The following is a 15,936-nucleotide window of genomic DNA, read 5'->3' on the forward strand; positions in this document are numbered from 1 at the left end:
GCCTTGAATCCCAGCAGAAATCAGGCATGGCTCTAATTCTCAGCTGCCCAGCCTACTTCTTGCTTCTACATCTCAGACACCTCAACTCTGGCTTTTGTCCTTCTAACAAACAGGCAGCTAAAGGAAGGGGCCCCAACCATTTTCTGTCTGGCACAGGGACACTTCCTTTGTTACCTTAATGACCCATATTTAGCGGGCCATTACCAAGAAGCTATTGAATCCTTGTTGGATCCAGGAGTTAGAAGAAACATATACGGCCTACTCAGCCACCCCCAATTCACAACAATACATTAGAATCCACAGTTTCATTTAAACTGACCATCCTATATGTGTGCGGTGAAGCTGGGAATATTTGTCAGAGTTCCTGGAATTTTCCAACTCTTTTGGAGAAAGCCCCCCAAAGGAAATTCTCAAGGGGGGGGGGGGAATTCTGATAATTTTTTACTTCAGTTACTGTTGTTTGATCTACCTTCTCTTCCATGTATTTTTTGAACTGTCAGTGAATAAAACAACTCTGATTTGAAGCTATGGGAAACATATTTTTTGAAAAGTGTGTGTTTTTGAACCCTTATATTGTAGGGTTTTCTTTAAGCATTTGTGCTTCATGGGTTGCCTTTGTATTTTATTTTTATTTTTTACTGTCTTTATTTGGAGAATCATGCCTGATTTCAGGGGGTTACAAGCAGGATTGTGGGGGGAGAGAAAGATGTCAAGGAGCCCTTGTTTGATGGACAAATGGACATGGCCCGAGTTCATTCTCCAAATATATTTATATATATATTTGCAATATCAGTTTGTGCTTGCATTGTGATAAAGTGGCTAAAGTATTGGACATAGATAGACCAGGGAGACCCAATATCAGAGCACTGCTCAGTTCAAAGCTTGCAGGGAGGCTATAGAGACCAGTCATCTCTCCTCCTAACCCACCTAATAGAGTACGTGTGATGATTTAAAAGGGAGATCATATAATGGTAAAGGACCCCTGGATGGTTCAAAACAGTCAAACTTGACTGTGGGGTTCGGCGCTCATCTTGCTTCAGGCCAGCGTTTCTCTGCAAACAGCTTTCTGGGTCATGTGGCCAGCATGACTAAACCGCTTCTGATGCAACGGGACACCGTGACAAGAGCAAGAGTGCACAGAAACAACATTTACCTTCCAGCTGCAACAGCACCTGTTTATCTACTTGCACTAGTGTGCTTTCGAACTGCTAGGTTGTCAGAAGCTGGGACAGAGCAATGGGAGCTCACTCCGTTGTGTGGATTCTAACCGCCGACCCTCCAGTCAGCAAGCCCCAGAGGCTCAGTGGTTTAGACCACAGCGCCACTCGCTCCTGTTCTGAATTCCTTGGGGGAAGTGGGGGATAATCAATGCTTTTTTTCTGGGTGAATGCAGGAGTACGCATACCTCTATACATTTTGTGAATCTAAGTTTGGCCTCATTGAGGGGCAATATTTCAATATGAGTAGGAAAATGAGAGTACTCCTAAACATTTTTTAAGAAAAAAAGCACTGAGGATAATCTTTTTTTAAAATTGTGTTGTTTATCTTAAACTACTCCTCCCTCCATGGCCCATTGTGATTTCTATAGCAAGTGAAGAGATGCCTCATAATGGTGCATGTGCCATATGAAATAGAAGCTGGGAGGACAGAGAGGCATTGTTGCTTTTTACTAATTGTTATTACTCCATTTTGTTTCACAGGTCTTAACTAAAGCAAGTAGTATTTTTATCCTGCAGTCCTTTCAAAGTCCTCAGGAAGCATCTTAAGAATGTTTCAAATTGAGAAAGTCAAGTTACTGATGTTAACACAATAAAACATGCACAAAATGTTTCCATTAAAAATACTGGAGACAGCAGAAAGGTTCTACATTGGCTGAAATATTATTTGGACCTCAAAGGGAAGGTTTAGTCTGTCTGGAAACTTTTTTTATAGCTTCTCCTGTGAAATTATATCTGAAAAGCTCTTACTCAAAAATGTGACCACAAAATGTACTTGTGTTTATAATTAAAGCACTGAGGATAGTTAAACTGAATTGGTTTGTATTTCAGGTCTAACTTTGTTCTAAGAATGTATTTTATTTCATCAAGGAAAAATAGAATTGTGTTATTGCTTTATGACAAAGCTTTGCACAACTTTGATTCGTATAGCCTGGGGACATATTAGTTTAGTTTAAGACTTGTGTGGGCTTGTTTGATGTAAGAATTCTCTCCTATAAGAATTCTGCCTCCACTATAAAAAAAAGTGGATTTTGCTAACTCCTGTTCTTCCCACCTGGTTGTGAGCAAAGAGATTTTTTTTAATGTTACCTGACGGACAATAAATACCAGATTTTGATGTGTGGAAAGAGATAAGCCATTGATGGGGGTGTCCCAATTGGAGTTCTGTCCACCAGACATCTTCTAAACCTCATAAACTCCCTGCTTCCATAGGAACCTGATTTTAAGATTAGTCTCAGAGGTCTTGTTATTTGTCCTGTCCATGCATGGGATCAGCATGAGACTCAAGGCCTTCTTGGTGGTGGCACTGAGATAATTCCAGAATCTGTAGTGGATAACTTCTGAGTTCCCTCTTTGTCCATCTTTAGATTAGGAATGAGCAAAAAAAATCACCTCTCCAGTCTTCATGTTATTTCTGGGTGGCAATATTAGGGTGGGGAGCATTTTGCCAGATATTTTCTGGGGAGAAGTGGAATCTCAGTTTGGATGAGAGTGAAAGCAAAAATGCTCAGAAAACTCTCTTCTGTTCAATTTTGGCTCTATTAATCTTAAATGAAACTATTGTTAGTTTATATTGGTGGCTGAATGGGATAATAGAGGAAGACTGGAGTAGAGGTCAAGCCTGTTGCTTAGAGAAGGCTGGGATCCATTGTGTAGCCCCTCTCTCCCTCCCTCCCTCCCTCTCTCTCTCTCTCTCTCTCTCTCTCTCACACACACACACACACACACACACACACACTTCAGTTCCATAGCTACTTTATGAAACGGCTCAATACCAGGTGTTTGTTTCTGAGGCAGGGACAGTTTCCCATTCTAGATTCACCTTATACCTTGTAGGGAGCTTGCAACTAAATCCAAATTGCTGCTGCATTTGTTTAACAGCATATAAGACAAGGCTCTAAGGGGGAAATTGGTATGAAATCCTTCAAAATGTTCCAAGCATCAGCTTCTCGTGCAGATTAAGTTATATTATCCACACTGTATAAATCTTTTTAGGTAGAATGGGAGCTTTGTAGTAGAAGATCCCTCCATCTTTCATGTAAGTGACTGCAAGCAAATGTTCTGTCATGTGGAAGGTGATGCAACAGGGAGCAATTTAAAACATTCTCCTCGTGGTGGCTACTTTCCTATACAAAAGCCTTTTAAAAGCACAAGATAGGTGGGTACAGAAACATCCCAGGGATGGGGTACACGTCGTCCTCTGGTTGTTTTGGACTCCAAATCCCATGAGCCCCAGGCAGCAAGATCAATGGCCAGGAATTATAGTTGTTGTTGTAGTCCAAAAACAGAGATTCTCCATCCCTCCTTTATCCTACACTCTTTAACAATTGGAATGCTTCTTGTTACTGCTCACGACCACCATTATCTAATTTCCAAATGAATCCATTGGTAGTTTGGGACTCTCACGTGAGCTACAATGGCCTATGAGTACCGTAGATGATCTGAACTTCTTTCGTTCCTTGTCTGTCAGCTAGGTATATCCATCACAAATCTTTCCTTAACTTTTTGTCTTAACATAAGGTGGTCTTTTAGCCTCAAGATTTGATTCAGGAGCTCCTGGGTTTGGCAGATGTATATATGACTTACTGAACCTGACAATTTCGTCTCGCTTTATATTTCTGCAATGTGTTAATCCCTTACCCTTTGCCAGCCTGAGGCTTGCAATAGGGATCTTTGTTTCTAGTGAGCTTTGCTCATCACTGTCTAGGAGTACATTATGTGAACTGGTTCCACAGGTTCCATCTGTGGAGCATGATATTTTAAGGCAAGATGGTGGGGAATCTGTGACCCTCCAGACATTGTTGTACAGCAACCCTCACCAACCCTAGCCAGCATGGTTAATAGTCAGGGGTGGTGGCGATTGTAGTCCAGCGATGTCTGGAGGGCCACAAGTTCCCCATCCCGGTTTCAATGGAAACTTTGCCTCTCATACCTACCTACTTCAGATTTGCAATAAGGTCAGCTGTCTTACAAGCATCTGAAAATAAATGATCTGGAAGCAATTTTCTGTACAGACATCAAGAGTGAAATGATTGGGAAACAAACATTTCTTCAAAGCTCTTTCTACGGACTGTTGATAATGAAGACTGAACAATTTGCTATCTGTTTTGAGGTAAACATGAATGTCTTGATCAAAATCTCTGGAGGCGTAAACAAACAGAGAAGCAAGATCCTGAATAGCATTGGGGGTGGGTGGGGGAGATGGCATGTAGATGTTATTGACAGCAGAGAGCTGGACATTTCGCCATCTGCCTTGAGCTTGACCATCAAAGTAAGAAAAGTATTGGGATAGACCCAGCTATGATCAGTCATTTCCATAAACCCTTCCAGCTGATTCTACTGAAGGGCTTTTTGAAATCCACAAGGATGGAATAAATATAAATAAAAATCCAGACTTGAGTTTTGCAAGATTTCCTAGTACTGTCTTCCTGTAAATAAAAACATTACAGTTGATGTAATCCTGCAACACAGTTCTAGCAAAGACCTTCATAGCAATGATGTCTGTTAAGCAAATTATTTTTCAATTCTTACACACATTATTTTCAGTGTTTGAACAGGGCTGTTGTCTGTTTTGCACCACATTACTTTCATGTCTGCCATACCTACATCCACAAGTATGTACCTTTCAAACCACAAAGCCACAGAAATTACCAAATGTATAGACTTGTTGAACCCAACCACAAAAGAGTAGACGCAAATTTATCTTAGGGCTACAATTTTTGTGTGTGTCTGAATCAGTTATGTGATTATCCTTTGTCCATATATTTTTAATTTTAATTTGTGCTGAAGATCCACACAATCCGTAGCCTACCAAACCACATGCAACCAACCAGCCACGTAAAGCAACCCACCAAGGCCTTCCAATACTGCAAAACATGGCAAATGATATGGCTGGTCATCTGTGCTTTGCTAGTTGGGTAACAATGGTGGAGGTTTGATATGTTTTGTGTGGATGTGCAGCTTACACAGTCTCTCCAAGTGGCAGCAACCTCCTTTCTCAAGATGCCCGTCTGCTCCTTACTGATAGAAGTAATTAGGATCAGCATGTGAATGATATGCAGAGGGTAGGGTTACAGAATCATTATGGAAGTTGGAACTTTTTATGTAGTATTCAGGTGATCTGCTATAAAGGGAGCACAATCAGTAAACAAAGTCAATGAGCATTTCTCACAGGTTTCTGGACAGTTGTGGCACATAAAGTGGGGCGGAGTGGGGCAGAGCAGGAGATGAATGGAGTGTTTTCAGGCTTTTTCAATGGGTTTCAATTATACGTGATTTCATCAACATGAGGAGTGCCTCGGAACATAAACCCCACGTAAAACGGGGGAGGCCTGTAATAGATTTTGTAGATTACAAGTTAGTGGGATCATGCAGTAAACTCCATGGTTTAAACCATTGCACACCTGTGAAATTTCCCTTAGCATGTTCCTGTTCTGCTATAAATACTTTGTCTGGTTGGTACCAGTTTTTAATAGAAATTAGTCTTGTTACATCATTATAATAGTGTTTAGTATTTTGTACACTTATCCATCCTTTATTAACGTCAAGAAGGTAAAGGGCGGATCATTCTGCACAGAACCATTATTCAGTAATATAAATTTTGTTATGGTCGCTTCCCAATTGTATAATGTTGTGTAATTCAGTCTCAATGAGATGTTAATAAACAAAATATTATTTGTGATAGAATGTTAATTTTAACTCTGGCTGTTCTCCTGAGCCATGGTAGATTATTAATCTTTTGTTTATAATCTTTTTCAATTATGGTTATTAATATATTAAGATTATACTCTGTGACTGATTTGAGGTCAGGATAAGTATCCAGCTGGCTTGTCTTTCCATTGTAAATTGCATTCTGTTTCAAATTGAAGTTACTGCTAATCATTCTTACTTATCTAAGTTTATTTTGTAACCAGATGCTTTGCTGAATAAAAATAGTGTACATTGGTTGTTTGAAAGAGTTAATTGGGTGGGTCAGGGTTAAGGCAATAGCATCTGCATGCATCATCTTAAGTTCTATATGTCCAAATTTAATTCCAGAAATGTTCTTTGTTGTTTCTGATTGAAACTGCATATGGTTCCAAGAAAAGAGCAAAAAACAGAGGAGCAAGTATTGTGTGTTTTTACCTGGAATGGATTGATGGAAGCTGGGAGCCAAAAGGCAATGCTTTGAAAAGTAAAAATAAAAACTGTTATAAAATATTAGAAAATGACATATTAACGATTACTATTTGGGTAACTACTTTAAAAGTTCAAGCAAACTATGTTTTTCCATTCTAACAAACAAGAGCAAGTTTAGCATCCAAAAAGTAGAAGAAGCTGTTTTGGGAAGACAAATGGAGAGGATGATTGATAAAAGGGTAGAAAAAGCCTGTAATTCACTAACCACTTAAGCTGACATTCTTGTACTGAAGCTGGCTTTAATGCTCTTGAAGACCATAGTGGAAGACAGCTGTCTTAAATTAGAAGCCTAATGCTATTGGCCAGATTTAGCTGCCGAGGTGTGCACAGACGTATACAGCACTTTTGGCCTTGAAAAGGTCCTTGCTATAGATGCACAAATGGATTGATAATTTGGCGCAGGATAACAGATGACCTGCCAACCTTATCTCCATTTGTGTTAAAAAATTACCATAAGTAGCACTTTCATTCCAATGTAGGTAGCCAAGGAATGCACTAATGGAGGGAGTGTAGGCCCTCATTGAGCATGGAAAGTGAAGTGATGTTATACACCTGAAGGGGTTTTCACTTATCCTGTTCTCCTGACAATGTGCATCTCTCAAGCTCCACTCCTGGAATCACGCATGACATCAGCCCCACTTCTGACACATTGAGCATGGATATCTAAAGAGGGAAGCATGCTTACATAGAGTTCTACACACATTGGTTTCCACATGGTCTGGATCCCTGCCACAACCAGGGTTCCACATCATGTGGAAACATATGTACATGGCCTCTACATATGCACATGTGCCCTCCTCAGAATACATAGAGTTGGAGTCAGGGAGATGCATCACATTGGGAGTGGTGTCCCCACCTCCTTAATCTCATAGAATGCCCACACATATAATACATGAAGGGGCCTATAGTTGTGGTTAGTTTTAGCTCTTTTGTGATCTTGGGGTTTTGCTATCCTATGTACAGTCCTATACAACTCTACCCAAAAGTAAGATACATTGAATTCAATGGGAATTACCCCCTGGTATATAGGACCATAACGTTCGTCCTACTGAAACTGAAGTCACTTTAGTTACCTTGCAATTTTTATTATTATTTCATTGTTAGGTATAACAGATGAAGCACACATGAAACTCTTTAAAGGCACTTTCATGGCAAAATGATATAACTTATAGTGAAAGCTCTACTCATTTTTTTGCTGAGAAAGGAATTCCAGACATGAAGACTGAATGCCTAAGAATGCCTTTCTCAAATATGCTGTATGAAAGTTCATAGCTTTAATTCATTTAAAGTTTTTGACGACCAAGTATTGTGTATCTTTAAAATAAGGTTATAACAGCTGTTTTTCTTCTATTTCAGGCACCTGCCCAAACAGCTCATTAATCCAAAGTATACAGAAGTCAGCAGGATTTACCCCACCCCCATCTGCCTAATTTAATTCAGTGAACAATAGATCAGCATCCTAGAGCAGTTTCACAAGGTATGACATTGATAAAGCATCATTGGATAAAACTACAAATTTCAATCTGGTATACAGATATCTAAGATTTTGCACTAGAACAGCAGGTTAAAGGCCTTTCCACACTTACCTTTTATAGTGGCATTAGTGGGGAGTGCCAGACACTGCCCATAATTAGTATATTTGTGTTTTTGTAATGGATGAGACTCTAGTCATAGAACTTTTCTCAATTTGGGCTCAACCTGTCATAAATGGAAGGCAAAAAATGCACTAGCTCTCCAGTAATAGGAATATGTAGCCAAAGGAACAGGTGGTCTGCTGAAAATTTACTCTTAAAAATGTCAGATCAAACAGCAACCATACCTTTATAAATGGTAAGTGTGAGAAGGTCCTAAGTCCTACAAGTTGCCTGTTCTTGTACAACTGTGTTAGGGTCACTGGGGAATGAACTGGGAACCTCAAAATTTCTGAAGCTAGGCATCACATGAGAGGTATACTGGGGTGTATAGGTTCTCAGGCTTCAGAGCCCCCCTCAAGTGCATGGGCAGCATTGGCTCCTTCAGTTGGCAGATGCTATGGGGTCTTTTGAGGCCAGGCCTTGTATAAATACTGAGAGCCAAGTCTTGTGACCTTTCAGAGTGGGGTTATATTGCTTGCTGCAGGGGTCAGCAACCTTTTTCAGCCGTCCACCGTCCCTCAGACCTTGGGGGGGGCAGACTATGTTTTTGGGGGGAGGGAAATGAACGAATTCCTATGCCCTGCAAATAACCCAGATATGCATTTTAAATAAAAGCACACATTCTACTCGTGTAAAAATACCAGGCAGGCCCCACAAATAACCCAGAGATGCATTTTAAATAAAAGGACACATTCTACTCATGTAAAAACATGCTGATTCCTGGACCGTCCGCGGGCTGGATTGAGAAGGTCAATTGGTCGCATCCGGCCCCCGGACCTTAGGTTGCCTACCCCTGGTTTGCTGTATCTAAAAGTTGGCTGAACCATCCCAATTTTCCTTTTCTTTTTTGGCAATGTGTGAGCCATGAGGCAAAAGGAAAATGCCCTCAGAGTTTAGGAGTAGGAGACTTAGGTGTGGATGGGGTGGCTTACCTTAATTTTGACAAGGTAGTCAACAGAGGGGGCCCTCATCCCTTTTTACACTTCTTAAAGAGCTTTTAAAAAATCCCAAAAACTGTTAGTGGCAGTAAAACTCTCTAAAGCCTCTTGAGTTGTGTTTCCTGGGCCAGAATGCCCATTAAAGCATTGGTTTGTTGTGATTAAACTGTTTTTCCCTGGGGGGGGGGGGGGATGATTTCACCCTGGCTTTAAAAAAAATGTAAGTGAAAGGTTCCCTGACCATCTCATCAGGAAACTGTGATATGTCAAACCCGCCATGAGAACGTGTGTGAAATTCACCACCCGAAAGCAATAATTCCATGAGGGAAATGCATTGTAGGTAGCCTACAGAGGTAAAATAAATGCATACTTGAATGCTTTTACCTTTACTACTTGAATGCTAGGGAAATCTTTCTATTATTGATCGGTTCTTTGAGGCTGTTACACAAAAATGTTAGATGAAACACAACTCCTGGCTTAGCTGATTGGTAAACAACAACAAAAATGTGTTCAGAAGGACCAAATTATTTCAAGTTTTCCTGTGTACAGTACATGAAAGCTATTAGATAACGTTTTTGCTGTATTTATTCTGATCTCTTGGCGGCCAGAATGATTGATGGTTACCAAAGTAGCTATCCATTTTGCTGACAATTGCAGTGTTGGTTAAACCCTTGGCATCATTGGCTAGTACTTTTTGCAATTCAGCTACTGTCTTGAGTATTATTAGAAACCATTATTTTGTGAAATACAGTATTTTGTAAAGTACAGTACAAAATGCACATGCAGACATGCAGTAGCTTCCAGTGGGAAGGATCCATATATAGACTTCCACAGAAATGTTAAGAGCAGGTCAGCTGGGGGTCTAATGTTGATACTCTTGTTTGCATTTCTACAGTAATTCATATCAAGTGGAAAGGTGTGCAGCAACTCATTTGTAGCTAGACCTGTCTTTTACATGTAAAACTGTCCTGCCACTTTACATGGGAATGAATGTTCTCCAGGAACTTGGAAACATCACATTTCTCACAGTTATGTGCTGCTTCTTTCATTCTGAGTAGGATTGTAGCCCTGTTCACAAATTGGGCAAACTGTACAATAAAGGTACCATGGGTTTGTGCCCACCCCACCCACCACTGAGCCTAGCTCATTTAAATCAGTAGAATATAAAGGGCAATAAATTTGTACACACTGAGGGCAGATCCATACCATACATTTAAAGCATATTCAACACACATTTAAAACTTGCAACTTTCCCCCAAAGAAACCTGAGAACTGTTGTTTGTTAAAGGTACTGTAAATGTTAGGTCTGTATGAGGGGGGCGGTCTTCAGTTCTCATAACTGTTTGGCGGAAGTCATGTGATTTAAATGTGTGTTTGATTTGCTTTATTTTTTTTTTAAAAAAATAATTTTTATTAACAGGCCAATCAGATCACATTCATTCCAAATCACATTAGTTCCAAATTACACAGCCAAATTTTTAAAATTTTGTTGGGGGTACCCATACTTCAAACTCCGAAAGGGATCCAAACATCACTCTTACTGCTGCTTTAATTACACAGTTCTGTCCAGATAGTCTCTTTGTTATTTTCCTCATCTTCTTGTTGTTATCATATATTCCTTTCTTTGTGATCTCTGATAGTCTTCACAAGCGGGTTAAAAACAAACATATCCTGTGTGGATTTTACGCTTCCCCAAGAGCCGTATCACATAAAGGACAGACGCCATTTCCACACCTCCGTACAAAACATTCCCGCAGTCTGTCCGTTGATTTCCACAGGCCTGCCAGTCTGTCATCAATTTTCTCAGGGGGCCCTGCCAGGTCAAACTCACATTCCGATAACCATGGTCCTCCTCCCCCTCGTCCTCCTGTGGGCAGGCCTGCCGTAACGAATCTCTATTTGTAACTGCGTCACAAAGCTTTCCTTTCTTTCCCGATGTTCCCACAAGTCCTCTCTCTTTGATTAGTAATTTATTTCCACACAGTTCTTAATCTCCTGCTTATGATCAGTAATTGCAACGATTCTTTCTCTGGGGGGGAGGGTTATTGGGTACTCACATAAGACAAAAAAAGAAAAGTTTTTTCCTCCCCCCCTTTTCAGTTTCGCTCCAACATACCAATCTTTTAATGATGAGTCTTCTCTTGATTTATTGTCCAGCCCGTCGCTCCGCTTCACAGAGATCCCATTAATTAGCAGTCTTTACTCCCGATCTTCACTTGAAGTATGTGCATTTGCTTCTTTTTCTAATTGTTTATTTTGAGCTCTACAACTATCTGCGCAATCAGAGACAGCGTCCGGGAGAGCCAGACCCACACAAGGGTTTTGTGCCTAGTGCCCTCACCCCCTTCTTTCGAATCCGGGGGTGATATATGGCAACAGCAGGCAAGGCAGTGTTCCCCATTCCCTTGGGGTAACAAAGGGAGGCTGCATACTCCCATATCAGCCTCTTAATTACCTCGTGTGAGCCAGAGAGATGGTATTGTCGGCCATCTTCCAATGCGCCCCCTAGCGGCCCCGTGTGTTTGATTTGCTTTAAATGCATAATGTTGGATGTGTTCACAGAGTCTGATTAGGAGAAACCTGAAATGTCTTGCTTGAAAGCTTTCAAGTTGCGATGGGGAGTGAATTTTAGAGGATCCCTAATTTTGAAGGGAGGTGGGCGATTTGTAGGTTGAGCAAAATTATTTGAAAGGTTTAGTGGTGATGGCAGTCTATATCTATCTATATCTATCTATATCTATCATCTATCATCTATCATCTATCATCTCCTTCCTTCCTTCCGCCACCACAGGCAATAGAGGCAGAGCTCTTCTTCAAAGAGGTGGCAATCAGTAATGGCTGCCATCCCCCCTCCCTCTCTCAAATGCCATGGAACAATTTACACTGTGTATTTTTTTGGTGAGAAGGCAGATCTATTAAGCTGTGCTAAAACATCTGCAGTTGTTACCAATTGTAGCCTCATGAGCTTATGAAAGAATTCCCCCCCCCAAAAAAAACCCCACATCCACCATTTGCTGCCTATGAATGGGATAGAAAAGGGCAGAGTTTAGCTCAGCTCTGTGTGTACAATTGTGACCCCCTCATCTTTGCAGCTGGGTGGGGTTAGAATATAGTGGACATGCCCATGAACCAACTTCCTCTGGTAGGGGGACTTTGCATCAGAGAAGCCCCCATTACTGCAGTGGAAAACGCAGCTGATGGAACATTACTGCTGGCAGGGCTTGTTTTTATAGGGAACTCACAGGAACTCAGTTCCAGCACCTCTCAGGCGGGCACAATTGCCATTCTAAGAGAATGAGGGAGCTGTTCATGGTGAGTTTCAGCACCTCTTTTTCTAGAAAAATGGCACTGACTATTGGCAGTGTTTTACTTTCTGTTTGAAACAATTGTCTTCCCTGACTGGCAGCAGCTCTACAAGTTGTCATATACAGAACTTTCTCAGCCCTGTTCCCTGGGGTCCTTTAATCTGGAAACACTGGAGCTTTCCGCATACAAAAAGGGTGCTCTACCACTGCATTGTAGCCTCTCCTCTTAGAGTGTTCTGCTTATCCCAATTGATGCCAATGTTTAACATTTATTCCAGTAATGTAAATATTTGAACTGCAAAGCTTTGCTGTTTGAATATTCCAAATGCAAGTAGAGCATTTCAACCAAATACAAGCTCATAAAAATGTCAGTTTCATTAGAATTTAGAGTCAACATGCACGGTACACAGAAAAGTAAGAATTTTTGTGACCATGATTTCTGCTAGTTTCCAGGAGCAGCCAATGAGGTTGTGCAGACAGATGTAAGCAGCAGGAATAAATGGCCACTGCTAAGTCATGAGTGATGACCAAATGGGTGACGGCTCTGGTACCCATACTGGAAGGAGAAGCAAGATACCAAGGGAAGCAGAGGTTGTATAAAGTCATGGAAGCACATAACTGCTGAGAAGTAGGAAATTTGAGTAAGGGCTGTTGATGTCAACATTGCACTGAGCACTCCTACCAGCTGCACATCAGCATGGTGCTTACTTTTTCCAGCTTCCTTCTGCTTCTACTTTTATCTTGCATCTCCCGCTAGGTAATAGGTTCCTTTCCCTCTTTTGGTTGCCCTCAGCAGCAGCAGGTTATTGCTGTTTCTTAGCTTTTCAGAGCAACACTTGCCAGCTGCTGCTCGGGACAGCTAATTCTCCAGACAACATCCAGAAAGTCTGTTATTGATGTTCATCGCTGGTCTGTTAGCATATCCTCATCATTTGGGTTGGTGGAGATGGCTGTTTCCCATTAATTGACTAGAGGAAAAGAGAAATGATTAACTTAGTTTTAATACACTTCCCAGAAAACGAATATATCTATAACATTTGTCCTGGGACCACACATTTCTTCACAATCTGTTTCTGATACATTTGGGTTTCCTATGAGCAATTTCCAAAAGAAGTAGGCACATTCTCCTTACTCATAGTTGCATTCATGGACTATAATACCCCCCCCCCCTTACCATCGAACGCTACACAAAAGATATAGGTAAAATATGTGGCGTTTAAATTCAAAGCTTTATTTTTAGTAGACCATTTGAACTAAATCTGCCACATTGCCATGTTTTTCATTACCTTGCTTGCTTTTTCCATGGCGTTGAGTCCATAATTTCATAAACATAAGGAAACTACAATATTTTGCCTCAGCATTTATAGAAGACATGAGCCATTAATTGTGTGATGCCGTTATTTACCCTTAAGAGTTCAATATATATTGTAACATAGAGATCAGGTGAGTCAGAATTTGTTTGGGAAGGCATTCTCCATCACAAGTGATGCTCAGGTCAAGTCTCCACCCCCCCCAAAGGTACATTTGGAAGAAGGGAAGAGTAAAAAATGGTGAGAAGGGCTCGCTAGGGTCAGCAGTGACCTGCTTGCAATTCAGTTGGGAAGCAAAAGCAGCTGTAGTCCCATGGTCCTAGCAGGAAGTGATGTTTGTGAGCATGCAGTGGAATTTCATTCCAATTAGCAACAGTGGAACTTAGGTCTCCAGTGAACCCTCCCCACCAGCTCTTCACTTTCTCAAGATTAAATATTTTGCTGGGTGGGGGATTGACAGTGAACCAGGGGCACATTTCTCCATTCCTTATTTCTGTTTAAGAAAGCTGAGAAAGAAGGGGTAGTTTTCTTGCGTGGGGGGGGGGGGGGTAGGAACATTAACTGAATCAAGCTGAGGCGAGTTCACTCATTGCTAATATTCAATATCAAATTCTGCTTTCAGGTGATTCATTTGGGTTTTTTGACGCTATGATATTATTAAAATGATACCATTGCAACTATTAGAGGATATAGGACTCCTATAATAGGAGAATGTAAGCAGAGCCTGCTGGATCAGGCCATAAGTCTATCTAGTCTAACATCCTGTTCTCCCAGTGGCCAACCCAATGCCTATGGGAAGCCTGAAAGCTGGACCTGAGCTTGAGAGCACTCTCCCAGCAACAGCCATGCAAAGGCATGCTGCCTCCAACAGTGGAGGCAGAACATAGCCACTGTGGTTAGTAGCCAGTGGTAGCCTTGTCAGCCATGAATCTGTCTGATCATCTTGTAAAGCCATCCAATATGGTGGCTATTGTTACTTCTTGTGGGAGCAAATCCCATAGTATAACTATGGACTGTGTGAATAAATAATTTCTTTTGTCTGTTCCTGAAACTTCCAACATTCAGGTTAATTGAATATCCTTGAATTCTGATACTATAAGAGATGAAGAAAAACTTTTCTTTGTCTGCTTTATCCACACAGAGGGAACAGCCTAAACTGGGGGTCTCAGCCAAAAGTACTTATTGTTTTTGTGAATGTGAATGCTCGGCAGCGTCAGACAGCCTGAGGAAAGAACCAAAGGAGTGACATAGTGCTAAGAGCTTTGGAATGCTGGGGGTGGGGAGAGAGAACAACTTTCTGCTGGAAAGACTGGGAAGTGAAGTGAGAGAAAAGAAAGGTGGCCGAGGAGAAGAAAATAAGTTCAATCTAAGTGGAAAGAGAAATCATGATCTTTACACTGATACATACATGTTTTTATACACATTGCTAGGCTGGAGGACCGCATTGCAAGATTTGGAGCAGTGTGAATTTCAAAGAATGGCCCTGTTTGCGCATCATTCTGGAAAGTGTGGACTAGGTAAGTTCACCTTTAAATGTGTACTAAATCAAATGGTTGCCTCATATCTGTTTCCTACTGACTCTGGTCTTGGCCATGCCTTCATCTGCGTGTTTACGCGGTGCGTGAAAGGACTCTACATGCATACAGTTGTAAGCACATGGAATTTCTCCATACAAGGGACCCCATTGGTCCAAGCAGTCCATGTGTAGAGCTTCATCACATACCCCATGCCCAGATGACCGGGCACATCACCACCAGGTGCATGGGCAGAGGAAGATGAAGCTAATATTTGCAGCCCCACAATACCACTCATATATATTTTTCAGGCACATCTGAATTCCCCTTACATGATCTGAAATATACTCAGAGTCGAGAGTGGATTTCATGCTCTTTATTCGGCTCATAGTGGTGAGGAGGAATGGAAGTTCCCCCACAATATCTGCTTTATATACATTATTCACACAATGGGCTGCACGTGATTGGCTAATTCCAGGATTCTCCTGTAGGCCAATCAGGTTGTGGATTCACTTCCACCTGGAGCTAGATTGGGTGGCTCCTGTGGACCAATCATACTGCTGCATTGTTCTAGGACCAATCAGACTGCTGCATTCTGAATCCTATTGTTCTAGGACCAATCAGACTGCTGCATTCTGAATCCTATTGTTCTAGGACCAATCAGATTGCTGCATTTTGGATCCTATTCAACTCAGTACATAACATGATCCTTGCTTGGCTTGACCATGTGACCAAAATGTAGTAATCCAAAGCAAGAACGATGCTACCCCTGTTAATCAGTGACCACAGCAAGCCTCAATGAGAGCCTCTAAACCAAGGGAAGGAGGGCTGGGAAAGTTT

The 15,936-nt window shown here is 41.3% G+C and overlaps 1 long non-coding RNA gene across 2 annotated transcripts in view; it reads left to right on the forward strand.

Moving 5' to 3' along the window:
• The window catches only part of LOC114606052 (uncharacterized), a 201,633-nt gene that overhangs the window by 74,654 nt on the left and 111,043 nt on the right, over positions 1–15,936 (forward strand). For both annotated transcript variants that reach the window (XR_003708756.2, XR_013394364.1), the window contains exons 3-4: positions 7,752–7,872; positions 15,013–15,099. This is a non-coding gene — a long non-coding RNA (uncharacterized LOC114606052). The remainder of the gene's footprint in view (positions 1–7,751; positions 7,873–15,012; positions 15,100–15,936) is intronic.

This window comes from Podarcis muralis, chromosome 10, assembly GCF_964188315.1.
Source record: "Podarcis muralis chromosome 10, rPodMur119.hap1.1, whole genome shotgun sequence".
Lineage (NCBI taxonomy): Eukaryota > Metazoa > Chordata > Lepidosauria > Squamata > Lacertidae > Podarcis > Podarcis muralis.